This window comes from Lagenorhynchus albirostris, chromosome 16 (genome assembly GCF_949774975.1).
Source record: "Lagenorhynchus albirostris chromosome 16, mLagAlb1.1, whole genome shotgun sequence".
Lineage (NCBI taxonomy): Eukaryota > Metazoa > Chordata > Mammalia > Artiodactyla > Delphinidae > Lagenorhynchus > Lagenorhynchus albirostris.
Window position 1 is genome coordinate 6,026,787 of NC_083110.1, and position 17,978 is coordinate 6,044,764.

A 17,978-nucleotide genomic window follows, 5' to 3' on the forward strand; every position below is an offset into this window, starting at 1 on the left:
GTGGGCTCTGTAGTTTGCAGCACGCAGGCTCTAGTTGAGGCACGCGAGCTCAGTAGTTGTGGAATGCGGGCTCAGTTGCCCTGCGGCATGTGGGATCTTAGTTCCCTGACCAGGGATCGAACCCACATCCCCTGCATTGTCAGGTGGATTCTTTACCACTGGACCACCAGGGAAGTCCTGGCCCAGCAGGTCTGAAGGCTCAGAGATGTCCCCAGAGATCCCAAGATTATTCCACGATGAGATGAGCTCCTGATTCCTGGAGACAAAGAGGTCGCAGCCCCCGGTCACTGGCCAGGGCCATAAACCAAAGGACAGTCCTCCTGTAGCAGTCGAGTGGACACACAACATAGGCATCATCTGTAGTCACAAAGGGCAACAAGGGATGTAATTCATGATCCCGAGAAAGGTTTGACTGTGGCCCTTTCCAGCCACCGTGTGCCATAAAGCTGGGGACGGCAAGCACCCTGGGGAAGGCCCTGCCAGCTGCGTGGTCACAGTGTGTCCACAACAGCTGAGGACCCTTTGCCCAATCTTCAGACGCACACACATACTCGGGCTGGCCATGTGCATACACACACATGCACCAAATAAGGACTGGGGGGAGAGACGCAGCCAGAAAACAAAACAAACAAAAAACGTGGTTCTGCAAATATATATGGAAAACACTTCTTAGATGACTGCTCAGCTGAGATGACTTATTTACCTGCATCATCCTTCTGTGGCTTGGAATGAAGATATGATGGCTAGAGCTAAAGCAGCCATTTTGGACCATGAGGTGGTCTTCATGATGGATGCCAAATTCTAAGAATAGAAGAAAGGGGCCTGGAACACTGATGGATGTAGAACCGCTAAAGCAGTCCTAGGCTATCTACTGCTAGACTTCTTTCATATAAGACTGAAATAAACTTTATTGTGTAAAAGACACGCAAGCCAATAAACAAAAAAACGTGCTTCTGATTCTGTGTGAAAGGGTTTCATTCTATTCCAGAGCTTCTGTAGGATGGCATCTGCTGGGGAGCCATCTGTTTCATTTCCCCCTCTGTTTCCACTTTCTGTTGGGGGTAGAGGTAAGGAGAAGCTGAGTGGAGAGGGGTCTGGGTGGAGAAAATGTGAAGAGAGAATGGGCTCCTGGCTGTTCCTCTTTCCCTGTATGTACTTCCCTGCTTTGTCTCCAGACACTCCTAGAGTACCTTGCAGGTGGTCCTGTGCTCAGGCAATGTGTTGAACAGTTGTATCAATTTGCTGGGGCTGCCGTAACAAAGTATCACAGCCCAGTAGCTTAAACAACAGACATTTATGTCCTCCCAGTGCTGGAGGCTGGAAGTCCAAGATCAAGGTGTCAGCAGGGTTGGTTCCTTCTGAGGGCCTTGAAGGAAGGATCTGTTCCAGGCCTCTCTCCTTGGCTTGTAGATGGCTGTCTTCTCCCTGTGTCTACACATGGTCTTCCTGCTGTGTGTGTCTGGGTCTTAATCTCTTCTTCTTATAGAAATACCAGCCAGATTGGATTAGAGCCTCATTTTAGCCGAAAATGACCTAATTTTAACTTAATTCCCTCTTTAAAGACCCTGTATCCAAATACAGTCACATTCTGAGTTCCTGGGCGTTAGGGCTTCCACAAAAGTGAGGCCAGAAAGGAAATTAGCAAACGGGTAGAGCCCCTACCACAGGCTTGGCATCGTGCCAGACAGCAGGGACAAAAGATAAGAAGATACAGTCTCATTGTGGCTGAATGACTAGATGACAGCCCTAGCGAGTGAGTAAGTGGATGGATCAATGATGAATGAATGGGATGAACAAACATCAAAACTGCCGCCAAAGCCCAGAGGGCTGATCAGATGTAAACCATACTAAGTCCAGAAGCATAGCTGAGTCCACAGCCGGCAGCCAACTCTCACCTCCATCTACAAAGGGGTCTCAGAGATCAGTAGAGAAGCAAAGTGGCAAAGGGGCCCTATTCCCTGCCCAGGGGAACCTGACCAGCTCTTGGCCAAGACAGAACGGAACCAGCACGCACACAGATGCTCCCAGATGAAAACCAGACTTTTCATCACACTCAGCCCACCGCTCCTAGGAGACCTGGGGAGATACCCCCGCTGTGGGTCCCAGCGGCCCCGGGCCACAAACCAAATGGAAAGCCCTCCACGAGCGGCATGTCAAGTTAGCTGGGGTGAGAAGGAGGGCCCCCTGCCACAGGCCACAGCCAGCTGCGGTGTGGTGACAGGTGGTACGCTATCCCTGGGATGTTGACACCCATGAAATGAGAGTGAAAGTCGCCACATCCTCAACTCCATCCCCTGCAAATGCTCTCTGCGCCCTAAACTGTGACCATAAGCCAGGAAGCCGAATTAGAGGAACAGAAAGAAAGGCAAGATTCCTGTCCACGTCATTATCAGCACACACTTCTCCTGACTGCAAGCATGCCAGCGACGTCACTCAATTATTATTATCTGCACTGCGCCTGTTTACTTAATCGGTCTTCAGAGAGATTTCCAAACGGCTATTTTTTTTTTTTCTTTTTTTTCCAAATGGGTATTTTTGTGACCCAGTGGAGGTCAGAGTTCCCTGGACAATCAATCAGAGCCAGCAGGGGGCAGGCCAGCTGCCCATCATCTGATTGCGGCCGCTGTGCACAGACTTTGCACCAGTTCCTGTGGCCTGTGTCTGTCAGGCTCCCCGTGAACCCTGGTCATCGGTCACTTCCTGAATTGCAAGAACGCACCACACAGCTACATACCCCAACGGCCCTCCCCTGCTCGGACGACTCCCTTTTATTGTTTTCCAGCACATTCTCCCTCCAGCCCAAACAGGATCACAGAGGAATGGCCTATCCTTGAATCTTTATTACCAAATCTGCAGCTCAGAAGCCTCGAGTTGGTATTTCCTCTGCCCTAGTAGGGATTTTTATGGGGTTTTTATTTGGTTTCATTTTTGCCATGCTTCTCAGAATGCTTCCTTTGTTCTGCCTCACTCTGCTTTGAGCCTGCAAGGCTGTCTCCTCAGAAGATCACACAGCTGCATATCCCCCCAAAAGATGTACTTGAGGAAACCCCCCGCCTTTTATGGATTTTCAAGCAATAAAATGATGGGCTCTGAGGGCTGAAGAGGCACCTCCTCCCCCAGCCAGGCCCCTCACCGCAGCCCCGGGGAGCAGGGATGAGGCAGCCAAGGACCCGAGCCGTCAGTGCCTGGGGTTCGTGGGCCTAGTGTTTACCTTCTTTGGAAAATATTGCCTCCCCTGCACTGATCATATAGCATACAGTGTGAGTAGCCACCTGCTCAGAGATCTCCCCCGGCCACAGAGACGGAGTCAGGGGCGGTCACCTGACCGCAGCGAAGGCCATCAGGGCCTCTCTGGGACTTTTGAACTCTCAGCCCCTCTCTAGCAGTGAAGCTGGGAGGTGCGATAAACAGAAGCTGTCGTCGTGTGCACTCCCTGCCACGCAGAGGAAACTTATCAAAGAGACTGGAATCAATATTCAGTGGAAGATTCAGTAAGAGACGAGAGAGAACGCCTGGCAGGGTCGGGTCCTGTTGCAGGCGTCCTCAGAGCCCCTTTTGGAAGCCCGAGTGGTCTGGGTCGCATTTCTCTTGCCTGTGGCTAATAATAGCATCCCCGTGAAACTCACCAGGGATTGGATTCTGGCCACCCTGCCTGAGTGAGACCGGCTGACCTCTGCTTTGGCCATGGGAAGAGGAGGGGATGGAGGCGGGAAAGAGACCATTATCCAAGGTTACCCAAGGTTGTTTAAGACATTGAAATACAGAACGCCTGCAGCAACTGTGAGAGAATTTCAGCGTCTTTATCAAGTCACTACTTTCAGGCTTGTATACTCTCAGGCAGAGGTCATTATCTGGATAATTGAAGTGTTTCTTAGAACACGATTCAGGTGACAGTGGTGATGGCGAGTAGACAGCACACTAAGGACGGATCCTTGGGAAACAGCGCTCTGGAATAATCATGACTCTTCTCGTGGGAAAGGAGCAGCTGGGCTCCTGTGCTGGAGCCCAGCTAATGGACTCATTAGCCCATCATTGGCTAATGGACAGATGGACTCCAGGAGACCTAGTTCAACAAGTCTGACACCTGCCAAGGCCGAGCCCCTCAGAACCCAGATGCTCCCCCAAATGTGACCCCCAAATCCGAGGAAGCCCCCGAGGTGGGAGCAGACCCAGGAGAGGTTTGGGCTCCCCACCTTACCGGTCTCTCTCAGCTGAAACCACAGGAAGGCCTCAAGTCAGAAGGGCTCACCCAACTCGGAGGGAGGCCCAGAGTTCAGCCTAATCCCCTTACTCATCCCAAAGGGTCAGAGGAGGGCGAGCAATCACAGGGGGTCAGAGCCTCAGTTTTGACTCCAAGTTCAAAGACTCTAGCTAAAGCGGCCCAGGGCCCCCTGGCACCACCCTAAAAAAACAGATCCAATCCTGAGTCAGAGAGGAAGCCGACACTGACTGAATCACCCGTCCACTTCCTTCTACCCTCAGCCACTTGGCCAAGAGCGGCAGCCGCTTCTGAGGGGCAGCTTAGTGAACGACACTCAGAGAAGCTGAGGCCCCCGGAGAAGGGCAAGAAGGGCCGAACCGCCGCAACCCATTTCCCTGCGGCTCCCCTGCCCCCTGCACTTTCCAAAGTAACGCTTCACATCTTGTGACGGCCCCTCTCCTGTCCTGTGCTGCCCTTGCCTGGGTTATTTTTCACTTCCCTGTTCAGAACACAGCCACACTTTCCAAATGCCATGAATCATCACCACCGAGCAACGGCCATTCAGCCAGGCAGGAAACCACGGAGCAGCAGACCTAGAAGGAAGAGCTCTCCTGCAGCCGCCCCCGGCCCCGGCTGGGCATCGTGAGGCCACAGCAGAGGCTGCTGGACGGAGCTGCCAGTCCGGGCACTCATTCTCTTCCATCGTCCCCAGTGGCTGTCCTCTCCTCTCTGATCCGCCCTTGCACTAGGTCCCAGACACCACTAGGCATTTCTGACGTCGTTCTAACGACTTTCTTGGTTGCATTGGCTGACGCAGAGCTGTCATCTTCCAATGCTGGGAGGGAGAGAATTGGGCAGATCCATTCAAGACCCAGGGAACTGAGACAGGGATGCAGCATAGAGCAGACCCACCTACAGAACATGGGGAGTTGGTTCTCTGTATGCAGGTAGGCTTGCAAGAATGGTACAAAGTCATCCCTGTCATCCAAGCCCCTTGGTGACCGGAACCATGTGGCCTTCTAGACGCCATTTCAGCAAGCACCGGAAAGTAGTCACCAGTGAGTCTATGAATAAATCAATCAGTGAAAGAGTATCATCCCCAAAGAGCATCAAATGCTCGCTCCTGTGCTGGGCTCCTGGCTCCTCTGAATAGCAAGTCTGCTTTCGTGCCAGGGTTAGGTACTCGTGTAGTAAGGAGAACCTAATTTGAAGTCATTATTTTTGCCTCTATGTAATCATAGACAATGCCATTCAAAAGTAAAGCCATCTTGGAAGTTCCCTGGTGGTCCAGTGGTTAGGACTCCCAGCGTCCACTGCAGGGGGCGTGGGTTTGATCCCTGGTCCGGGAACTAAGATCCTGAACACCCCACATCACAGCCAAAAAAAAAAAAAAGTAAAGCGATCTAGGAAACGCAAATCACAGGACAATATTACATCAGTTTTAACCTATCAGATTGACTAAAACTTTAAATATTAACAGTGGCCAGAGAGTGGGAAATAGGTACTGCCCTATACTGTTGGTGGGTGTGGAGTGTTACACATTTTCTGGAGGTGGTTTGGTCCTGTGCATTACAATTATTAATGAGTAACTTTGACTCCTTAATTTGGAGACTAGGAATTTATCCTCAGCTGAACAACCAGGAAAATGCACATAAATGTAAGTACAAAGAAAGTCATCACAGTGTGGTAAATAAATACAAAAAACTAACAAACAAAAAATTTGAAACAACCTAGATGTGACTGAGCCAGTGAATTATACAGTACATTTAATAAACTACTATGCAACTGTTAAAAATAATGTTGGAACTCTACATCCAAAGCCATAGAACAATATTCGCATGGATCATTTTGATAAGAATAGGAAACAGGGCTTCCCTGGTGGCGCAGTGGTTGAGAGTCCGCCTGCCGATGCAGGGGACGCGGGTTCGTGCCCTGGTCTGGGAAGATCCCACATGCCGCGGAGCGGCTGGGCCCGTGAGCCATGGCCGCTGAGCCTGCGCGTCCGGCGCCTGTGCTCCGCAACGGGAGAGGCCACAATAGTGAGAGGCCCGCGTACCACAAAAAAAAAAAAAAAAAAGAATAGGAAACAAAACGTGTGTAGCCCATTTATGGACGTGTTGACGGTATGGGGGCCTAAAAGGGACACCTGAAACGTTTATCAAGTTGTTAAGCAGCGCTCATCTCTGCGGAGGTGGATTTCAAGGTGATTTTTACCTTCTCCATATTCTCTGTATTTCTTAAAATTGTTTATAAGAAACTTGAAGCATTTTTATGATCAGAGAAAATTATGTATCTGTTTTCATTTTAAAACCAAAAGTAAGACAAAAACTGTCTATGTCCCTGACAGGCTATATCTGTCCAAGATAAATTTCGTGTCCTCATTCTGGTAGGACGTGTTACTGGTTGACCACTCCGCCAGGTGGCCTTGGTCTCTGAGTTGAGCTCTGATGGGCTGAACTGGGTCTACCCGTGCCCTCTTAAGCAGCCCCTGTATGGCAACTCGATTTATCAGGATGGCTGACCAGAGTCAGGATGGAGACCGAAGCGTGCAGAGTTTTCTCCCACAGGTACCAAATACCCTGGGGGATTATCAAATCCCAGGTTTCAGTGCTTGGAATTAACCAAATTAACGAACACAGACCCAGCCGGGCGGCCAAGGAGATTCAGATGTTTTGAAAATATGTGAATCTCAACCCCCAGAAATAAATTCCAGACCCTTGAAGACCACAGCAACTAAAGCCAGAAAGATCTTCATGAAATCATCTGTTCTGGACCTCTCGTTTGACACACGAGGGAACCAAGGCACAGAGAAGGGAAGTGACTTGCCTAAGGTCACACAGCTTATGGGTGACAGAGGCCAGAAAAGAACTTGTGTCTCCTGACCTGCAATTCAAGGTTCTTTTTGCTTTATCACAACTGGGACCAGTGCAGTGGGCAGAAAATGTCCTTCATACCCTCAGAAACTACTCCTGTGAGGGGTTCAGAATGTACTCCAACGGTCCCAGGCTCTGTAGAGGGTCTATTAGAGTTACATGCAGGCATTCTTAACCAAGAGGTCACGTATTTTTCTAAAAGGGGATTACAGAGCGTTCATCATATTTCCAAAGGGATCCCACTGCACAACAAAAGTTAAGAACCAATGAACTGGGGGGAAAAGAAAGAACCAATGAACTAGAACATGGGTTGTAAACTTGCTTTACAGAAAGTAAACATTTTGGCTCTGCAGACTGTATGGTCCCTGTCCCAGCTACTCAACTCTGCCCTTGTACTGTGAAAGCGATCTCAGATAGTCCACCAATAAATGGGCAAAGCCGAGTTCCAATAAAACTTTATTTACAAAGACAGGCTGTGGGCTGGATTTGGCCCAGGCAGTAGTGTGACATTCCCCCCCACCCCCCCGCACCCCAAACTAGAGGCCCCGATCAATGACCTTCCCCTTACTTCAGATTCTGCTTCTGGTTGCGACCCAAACGACAGCCATATTCCTGCAGTTGGATCCAGCTCTTAGCTGGGGACCACCAAGGAAGTGGGGAAGCACATAAAAGGAATTTGTTTCACTTTTTCATTAAAAAACAAGTCCTCTGACTTCCTAATTGGAAACTTTCACACGTGAATTGAGGTTGCTGCAGTCCTGCTCCACTCATTTATCTTGAGCAAAATAACTGTTGAGCTTGGAGAGTGACCTTTGACCTCTGAAGGCTGCCTACAATCTACTTTACTGGCTCATTTGCATATAGGGTGTTAAACGCCCGCTGACACAGTCTTCTCATAAAATTCTGACTTTCTTGATCAACTAGGAATTAAAACAAGATCTCAAGACAAAACAAGTCCAGGCAGGAACTGGAGATCTTTTTTTTTTCCCCCTCTTGTTGTTGGCTAAAAACCTCTTCAATTCAAATCGAGAAGCATGTATTGAGCATCTCCCGTGCAGCACTAAGTCAGGCCCTTCGAGGGCCACTGCCCAGAAGTTAGGCTTGGGATCCAGGACATCCTCCGCTCCTGTACAGAAGATGAGATTTACAAACAGCAACAAGGGATGTTTCCTCTGTTGTACCTTCACCCAGTACCGGTCACTCCCCTGGCCCACAGACCCTCACCCATTGACTTCTGAGAAGGCAGAGATGGAGAGAGAGAGAGAGAGAGAGAGAGAGAGAGAGAGACAGAATAAACCTCTAGGGAAGTCTGCTTCTGCCCTGATTAGGAGAGGGAGGGAGGGGCAGAATTCAAGCTGAAAAAGGACAGCGGACAGCCTTCCCCAGCCTCGCACAGCCCCTTCCAAATTCTGGTAGCAAGAGGACTGAGTCATTGAGTCCTAATAGTGACAGGCAGGTAACACATATGTTTTTCCATCTGTATGACATCAGTTCTAAGCACTGGATGTCCATATACATCAGAAATACCCTTTGGGGATCCTTGCTTAGAGGTGGGGACGTGCTTCTGGGTTATTTTAGACCCTTTTCACACTTCAGCATTAGGACGCACAGGAACAACTCTAAGGGACACAAGAGGTGATGAAGTCTCCTTAGAAGAGGAAAACAAAGGCAGCCGGAGACCTCGTGCCATGCCAAGGGTGAGCCAGCGCTGAGTCTAGGGGCCCTGGCTTCCCCTCTGTTATCTTGATCCTTGGCCATGCTTCCATCAAGCTGGTGCCTGCTGAGAACCCAGTTTCCCAACATCTCAAATGGCTTCCAGAAGATTCAGAGGTGCCCTTTTTCTTCCTTCTTCTCTTTATATCCGGGCATGCTTCCCAGCCTTCCCATGGAAAATCCCTGAGCCGGCCACTTCCTGTTTTTGTTTTGTTCTCCTTCCCCCCCCCAACCCACTCCCCATGTCCCCTTCGACCCTTTGTCCTTTGTCTTGATCTTCATCTCAAACTGGGAAAGAATCCCCAGCTCCAAGCGGTTCCCTGGCAACTGGAGATTTCTATCTGTGCTCTGTTCCCTCCCTGTAGGTGCTTAATAGCCCTCACCCCAAAATGGGATGCTAAAAAGATTAAGAGATTTGTTTGGGGAGATACCTGCCCGATATACATGCAAATTTTGTAGCAGCTGTTTTTCAGTTCAGATCCATTTTTATATGGGGCGAGGAGTGTTCTTTTGTTTTGTTTGGACTGCTGGAGGAGCTGGGAGGGTGCCCTTGGTGATGCACTGTGCTTTTCCCTTCTTTTCTCCAGTTTTGTCCCCTTCCTCCAGGGCCCTGCATTCCTGGCATATTTGGAGAGAGTAGGAGCTGGCCTGAGGCCACTTTTCTAAGTATCTTCTCAGCTCTGCAGTCCAGTTTTCAGCGCCGCCGTCTCTTTGCTTTGTTTATTCTTTGTGTCCTACTCCTGGGCAAGTACCAGATGCTACCAGATGTGACTCCAGTCGTGAACATCGTGCCCCGGCCAGTGACTCCAGATCAGACAGGCTGGAAACTCCCGGGCCCCACCAGCTCCAGAGGGGGAACGTGTGAAACCGTCAAAGGATGTGTTAACCATGCGCCAGTCTTAGGGGGAATTTCCCCAAACACATCTGCCACATACAAAGAAAAAAGGAAGAAAGAACCAAACAGTAAACCACCACTGCCTTCGAAAATCTGCTATTGGAGCAGGTGTGCACTGTAGCATCATGAAAGGCTCTGGGCTGAGATATCTCCCTGGGTGACCTTTGCTAACACAGTGACCGACTCCGGCTTTGCTCTCCCTGGAGAGGCTGTAAGAGGATGTTCCAGTGTTGAGAGCAAGGCGTTTCCAGCTGGGAAGAGCAATGGAAACGGAGTGTGAAATCTGGTGACACCAGCTCCATCACTGTCTGTCGAGCCCAGGTCGGTCCCTCTTAAGTCTTACCTCGAGGAAAGGTTGACCTAATTCATATCACAGGAAAATCTGAAGTTTACTCTCTTCTCCAAAATTGTTTTCAATTTCCCAGGAGGAAAAGAGATTGAGTCATACTGTTAAAAAGCAAGGGTCTTATTTTTCCACCTTTGGTCGTATAAACGTCAAGGAAAGAAAAAAGAAAAGAAAAGCTTCATGTTCAATCAAAAAACTGTTCCAGCATTTTTAAAAAGCCAAGTGGAGATAAAACAGATGAGTCTCTAGGGGAAAAAAAAAAACACAAAAACCCTTAACTCTCAAACCATAAAACCTTAAGTTATCTAATGTTTAACTGCCTCAACGAAAGCCTTGTGGAATTGTTTAAAAAAAAAACAACAAAAAGTTAAAAACGTAGACCGTGCAGGAGCAATAGCCCAGATGACTCCAGGTTTCTTATACCCTTAAGATGAATCAAACAACTGGACCAAGAAAGCTGAGGATGCTGAGGGAGTGCATGTGAGTCAAGCCATGATGTACAATTCAGAGTTCTGATCGCACACCCATATTCATAGCAGCATTATTCACACTAGCCAAGGGGTGGAAGCAACCCAAGTGTCCATCAACGGATGAACGGGTAAAATAACTATGGCATGTCCACACAGTGAAATATCATTCTGCCTTTAAAAGGAGGAAAATTCTGACACAGGCTACAACATGGATGAATATTGAGGGCATTATGCTACATGAAGGAAGCCAGTCAACAGAAGGACAAATACATCTGAGTCCACGTATACGAGGTCCCTAGAGCAGTCAGATTTGTAAAGACAGAAAGTAGAATGGTGGTCACCAGGGGCTGAGGGGGTAAAGGGGAGGAATAGGGAGTTAGTGTTTAATGGGGACACAGTTTGGTTCAGTTAGGGCTGATGAGAAAGTTCTGGAAATGATGACGATGGTTGCACAATGTGGGTGGACTTAATGCCGCTGGATTGTACACCTAGAAATGGCTAAGATGGTAATGTTATGTTTTGTCTATTTTGCCACAATTTAAAAATATTTTTCATTAAAACATTTTTTTAAGTTCACCGTTCTGAATAAAGAGTATTGAGTGACTAAATCTGCCCCCTCTTTACACGCATACAGACCAGGTCTTTTTGGAGAAGCCCATTGATTGTGGCTTTAATTTGGAGCCCACACAGAGCCACGTTTCTGCTTCAGAACTGAGCTGGAGGTACCACATCCGCAGCCGTGAGGCAGAGAAACAGCAGCCCTTTGACTAATGGAAAATCCAAGGGTTGTGGAGGTTACATAGCTTGCTCAAGGTTACACAGTTCATAGGGTCTGCCCCCGCTTGAACTTCCTGGTGGCACGTCTCCAGTTTATAGCACTGAATAATCATGGGACAAAACCAACATTGGTCTGTGGAGAGATGGGAGCACGCCAGGACCGATTTTCCAAAATGGGTCCTAAAACCAATGCCATGTGAACAAAAATAATCCAGGGGGACTTGGCATTCATTTGTTCAAAGCGTGCTCACGGAGCCCCTCCGCGGCTGTGCTCTGCTGGCTCAGCATCCTGAGTACTGGTCTCTCTCAGAGCCCTTGGGCAGTGGAGGATGCAGAATGCAGGCATTCCAGGAGCAATCAGAAAATGGGGTGGAAAGTGCAGAGATGGGGAAAATGGTGAGTGTGGGTGCAGCACCAAGGGGTGTTCCAGGCCCCGCGAGAGAGGCAGTGCATCCAGCTGAGTCCTGGGCGGGTGGGTGGGGTCTGGGACCTCTGCTTTCCTTTTCCCCGCTTTTCTTTTTTTTTCAATTGACGTGTTGATAGACAATATTATATTAGTTTCAGGTGTACAACACAGTGATTCAGTATTTTTATAGATTATACTCCATTTAAAGTTATTACAAACTAATGGCTATATTTCCCTGTGCTGTACAATATATCCTTGCTTCTTATTTTATACACAGTAGTTTGTACCTCTTAATCCCCAACCCCTATTTTGCCCCTCCCCACTTCCCTCTCCCCACTGGTAACCACTATAGTTTGTTCTCTATATCTGTGAGTCTGTTTCTGTTTTGTTATATCCATTCATTTTTTTCCTTTTTTGGCCACGCTGCACAGCATGCGAGATCTTAGTTCCCCAACCAGGGATCGAACCTGTGCCACCTACGTTGGAAGCACAGAGTCTTAACCACTGGACCACCAGGGAAGTCCCGTCATTTGTTTTATTTTTTAGATTCCACATATAAGTGATAACATAGAGTACTTGTCTTTCTCTGCCTGACATTTCACCAAGCATAATATTCTCTGGATCCATCCACATTGCTGAAAATGGCGGTATTTCATTCTTTTTTTATGGCTGAGTAATATTCCATTGTATACCTATACCACATCTTCTTAATCCAGTTGTCTGTTGACGGGCACTTTGGTTGCTTACGTGTCTTGCGCATTGTAAATAATGCTGCTATGAATATTTGGGTGCATGTATCTTTTCGAATCCTTTTTCTCAGATATATACGCCCAGCAGTGGAATTGTTGGATCATACGGTAGTTCTATTTTTAGTTTTTTGAGAACCCTCCATATGGTTTTCCACAGTGGCCACACCAACTTACATTTCCACCAACAGTGTAGGAGGGTTCCCTTTTCTCCACATCCTCGCCAACATTTGTTATTTGCAGACTTTTTTGATGATTGCCGTTCTGACAGGTATGAGGTAATATCTCATTGTGGTTTTGATTTGCATTTCCCTGATGATGAGCGATGTTGCATCTGCTTTCCTTTGTAGCAAAAGCCCTCAAAAGAGTCTTCTAGACTCAGGGGACGAACCTTGGGGCCAAGTGCTCTCACTCTGGTGTCTTAAATGTCATGTCTTCCTGATGATCCTCAAATCTGTATCTCCAGCTCCAACCTCACCCCAGAGCTTCAGACTCAGACACGCCCATTCCTCACTTTGGTACATGACTCTCCGATTCAGGACAAATCACACCAGTCATCCTTAACCAGCTTCTTCCCCCTCAGCCTGATGTCACCCAGGATGGCTTCAGCATCTTCAGCATCTCCTGCCCCACCCCCATCCCCTCTCCCTTGGAGCACTGGAGGACCCTCCTAACCACTCTCTCTCCTATGCCCACGTCCTCCTTCTCCACACACAGCCTGGGGTCATGGGAACGGCTGCTGAATTCAGACCACTGAAGTTGTCCGTGATATGAGCAAGAGGGCACGCATGGAATCCGCTCTCCAATGGGCTGCTTCCCTTCAGAACATGGCCCTGTGTCAGCATGTGGACGCTGGGATTAGCCCCAGACTAAGTCGCTGCCCCTCCATCTGTATGTGTGTGTGTGTGCACGCGCGCGTGCATGTGACAAAACAAGCCCAGGACCTGTTTTTGTCAATAAAGTTTTATTGGAACATAGCCACACCTGTTCATTTACACATTTTACATATCTTTGACCACTTTGGAGCTCTAGCTGCAGAGCTGAGTAGCTGCAACAGAGACCATCTGGCCCACAAAACGAAAAATATTTACTCTCCAGTCCTTTCCAGAAAGTTTGCTGACCCCTAGGTTAAATTATGCTTCTTCTATATGCAGCTATTAAAATGACTACATAAATGTGTAATTACAGCTCTGGAAAGTTGTTATGATATATGACTAAGTAAATAAATCAGTTGGAAAAGAATGGGATGATTTCATCCCATTCTTATAAAAGGAAAATAGATTCAACTAAATGTGCATATCTATGTAGAAAAATACATCCATTTCCTTGGAAGGAGGGAGATAATAGGTGATCTCGTCATTTCTTCTTTCTTATTTTATTTTTAATCTTTATTTTTTGGCCATGCCACACGGCATGTGGGATCTTAGTTCACCAACCAGGGATCGAACCCATACCTCCTGCACTGGAAGCACCGACTCTTAACCACTAGACTGTCAGGGAAGTCCCTCATTTCTTCTTTCTACCTTTTTTTTTAAATTTTTTTTTTTAAAACAAATAATGAGTACACCTTAATTTTTCATTTAAAAACTAATAATACAGTTTTTTTTTTCATCTTGGGTAAAACTGCTCATGTCCCTCACCCCCAGTGACAGCTGAAAAGGAGTGTCAGCGTTCGGAGGGGCTTGTGCCACGGGTCAGCCTGGCTTCTGGGAGCGGGGAGCCAGCGAAGGGCCCAGAGACACAGCCCCTTGGGGGAGTGGGCCCCACGGACGCCACCGGCTTCAGCTGCGCGGCTCCTGCTTCTGGGCTCTTCCCGACACGGCCCCCAAATCTGGCCAAGGTCCAGGCCTACAATGGGGGGACTCACCACCAAGCACTGGTTCCATCCATCACACCCAACCTGGCAGAAAAAGAGGCCAGAGAACCTTCTTCCCCCAATTCACTCCGGTCTTGACCTGCACAGGGCACCACAGGAGTCAGCCTGGCACTGAGTGCCAGGTCTCTCTGGAGACAGAAGCGCGGCGTCCCAACATGAATGGCTTATTTTTAGAAAAGTCCTCCTCGTGCCCTGGCCGCACTCCAGCGTGAGCGATGCCACTCCCTCTGACTCAGCTCCCCAAGCTGACTCAGTTCAGAGGATCAAGGGGGTCCCCCCCACCCGACTGGCGGGAGCTGCAGGCAGTCCTTCGGGAAAAGCTCTACAGCAGGTCCAAATCCTTACGGGCCCGTGTGCAGCCTGCTTCTGGAAAGAGCACAACCATCCTCCTAACAGTCTGTGCTTTGGAACAGACCGCAGAGCCCTCTGCACTGACTCTCCTGGGTCCCCACGTTCCCAGCAAATGTGTAAGTGATGCTCACTCCTCTTCTTCCTCCCCAGCACGATGGGCCTAGAGCCCCGGCCTGCAGCCCTGCTCCTCACCTGCGGCCTGTTTCACAGCCATTTGCCCATCTCTTGCATCAGGCCCTACACTACGTCCAGTGGACTAGAGAAATGAAGGGAGAAATTGTTTTCTCCCAGTAAAGCCACTAGAACCCATGCCCTACTGTCATTCATCCTGTAGGTTTCACAGTGTCCTCAATGTCAAGGAAAACACTACGAGCACAGATTTCTTGCTAGAGAGGAGCACAGGGCTGGCAGGTTTTGGGGGGGGGTGAGGGAGCTGGGAAATGGGAAAGAGTGGGAGATTGTTTCCCGTCCCGAGGCAGCTGTTTCCAACATTCCAGAGGTAGCAAGGACACAGCTGTCCTTCCCGCATTGTCCCTGCACGACTGGACTTGCAGGCATCAGTTGTCTCAAAGCAAAGAGAGCCCAGGGCCTGCCGGTATGCAAATCTTTGGCAAGAAGAGGCCTCTGTTCTCCTGGGCTGGCGCCTGGGTTTCTCCTTTGCTGCTGTCTCCCATGTTCTGCCTTCTCCATCCTGAGCAAAGAGCAGCCCTGGCCCCAGGCAACAAGTCAAGGCCCCCTGGGTGACGCCAAGAGCTTGCACTGCCCCTTATTTTGTTAGTTGGCGTCATGCATCAGCCTTCATTCATGCCTTGTAAAGTTGTATCCTTTAACGCTAGTCTTCTCCACACCTATGATTCTCCATCACAGCAATTTGCTGTGGAGAAAGAACCCTTCAGGCAGGGCCTGTGAGTCACGGCTTCCTCCTGGCCCTACCCACCCAAGAGGGGCCGCAGTTAACAGGCGTGTTTAATTCTCTGGGACGCGGAAGACGTGACTGAGCTTACCTGTGCTCCTAAGGTCAAGGGACTTGACACAATGAATGGGAACAGTAGGACCCTCTGTTAATGGGAATGGATAAAGAAGATGTGGTACATATATACAATGGAATATTACTCAGCCATAAAAATGAATGAAATACTGTAATGTCATTTGCAGCAACATGAATGGACCTAGAGATGATCACAATAAGTGAAGTAAGTCAGAGAAAGCCAGGTATCATATGGTATCACTCATCTGTGGAACCTAATTTTATAAAGATTTGAACTTATTTACAAAACAGAAACAGACTTCCAGATATCTAAAACAAGTTTATGGTTACCAAAGGGGAAACATGGGTGGGGGGGGGCAATAAATCAGGAGCTTGGGATTAACATAGACACACTACTATATATAAGATAGATAACCAACAAGGATCTACTGTATAGCACAGGGAACTCTGTGATACTCAATAGTCTGTGCTAACCTGTATGAGAAAAGAATGTGAAAAAGAATGAATAACATGCATAACTGAATCACTCTGCTGTACACCTAAAACTAACACAACACTGTAAATCAAGTATACTCAAATAAAATTAATTTTTTTTAATTAAAAAATAAAAAAAGAACCCTCTGGATCTCGCCCTCAGCCCACGCGCTTGGCCTCTGTTCCTCATGTAGGGTCAGTTCTACCTCTGTCTTTCAGATCATCGTCTCTACTATTCGAACAAGCAAGATCGTCCGTGGCCTTGGCCTGGCAAAGTGCTCCTTGTCTGGGAATTGTTGAGACTCCCCGGAGCCCCGGAGCCATATCACTGGGCGGGATGTGGCCCCGCTATGGAGTACAGAGTCTCTCCAGGGTCTCCTGAGGCTGTTCAAATGGCCCAAGAAAACCCTTCAAGTAATTTCCTTGCCCTCAGACTCGTTTCCTTATCTGTCCACTGGAAGACTTGGAGTAACTATTTGCTCCATTCCCAGCCAGCTCTAACTTACTAAAAGTCTGTGATTATCTAGATTTTCACATTTCCAGAGCAGACCTGGTCCTACTCAACTCTCAGCCTGAAGCCTCAGAGCCAACCTCACACATGCACGTAGTCTTCAGTTAGCAGTCACCACCCTCACTTGAACCTCTCCACACCTCGGTGACATGGACGGCCCCCATGTGACAATGAGCCCTGGGAGAGGAGGAACAGTCTGCCAAAGTCCACAGAACTAAGAAGAAGCCGAGCTGGACCTGGTATCTTGACATCAAGCCCAGGCGTTCATTCAGCAGCCCCACCACTCCCGCAGGGTGCGTCTACGCGGCTGCGAACAACAGCGGCCGCGGGGAGAATCTCAACCTGCTGCCATCAGCGAGCGGGTCCTCAAGTGGACCAGCTGGACTGGAGAACAGGAACAAGAAAGGCAGATAAGGAAGATGCAGTACATATATACAATGAGCTATTACTCAGCCATAAAAAAGAACAAAATAATGCCAACTGCAGCAACACAGATGGACCTAGAGATGATCATACTAAGTGAAGTGAGTCATAAAAAGACAAATACCCTATGATATCACTGACATGTGGAATCTTAAAAAAAACGGTGCAAATGAACTTATTTACAAAACAGAAATGGACTCACAGGTGTAGAAAACAAACTTACGGTTACCGGGGGAAAAGGAGAGGGAGGGAGAAATTGGGAGATTGAGATTGACATATATACACAGTTATATGGAAAACAGATAACTAATAAGGACCTACTGTATAGCACAGGGAACTCTACTCAATACTCTGTAATGACCTATATGGGAAAAGACTCTGAAAAAGAGTGGATATAAGTATATGCAAAACTGATTTTAAAAAAAAGAAAGGCAGGAAGGTCTCTTTTTTTCTCTTCTTTTTTTTGATTGGAGCATAGTTGATTTACAATGCTGTGTTAGCCTCAGGTGTACAGCACAGCGACTCAGGTATAAGCAAGCCCTCTTTCTGCTCCGTTTTGGTGAACAGGGATTCAGCCAGGTTGCATTAACATCCAACACCTGGCAGCCCCACTTACGTTCAGTTCTCTCCATTCGTTTCCTCCTTCTTAGTCTCAGGCATCTGATGACTGCAGGGCTCTGTTCTGAGGATGCTTCCGGGCTGCCCATTTGGGTCAGACACACAGAATTTAAAATTCACAAAGCAGCCTGAGATCAGCTCCCACTCTCCCCCTCCCCACCTGAAAAGGATGAAGGAATAGTAATGGAATAAACCGTGGTGTGGGTTTAAATTGGGGGTCTCCTCTAGCCCCCAGTCCCGTATCATAATGGGCCCGAATCAGGGAGAAGGGAAGGTTCTCTCCATGGTCCCCAGAAGCCGGGTGCGTACT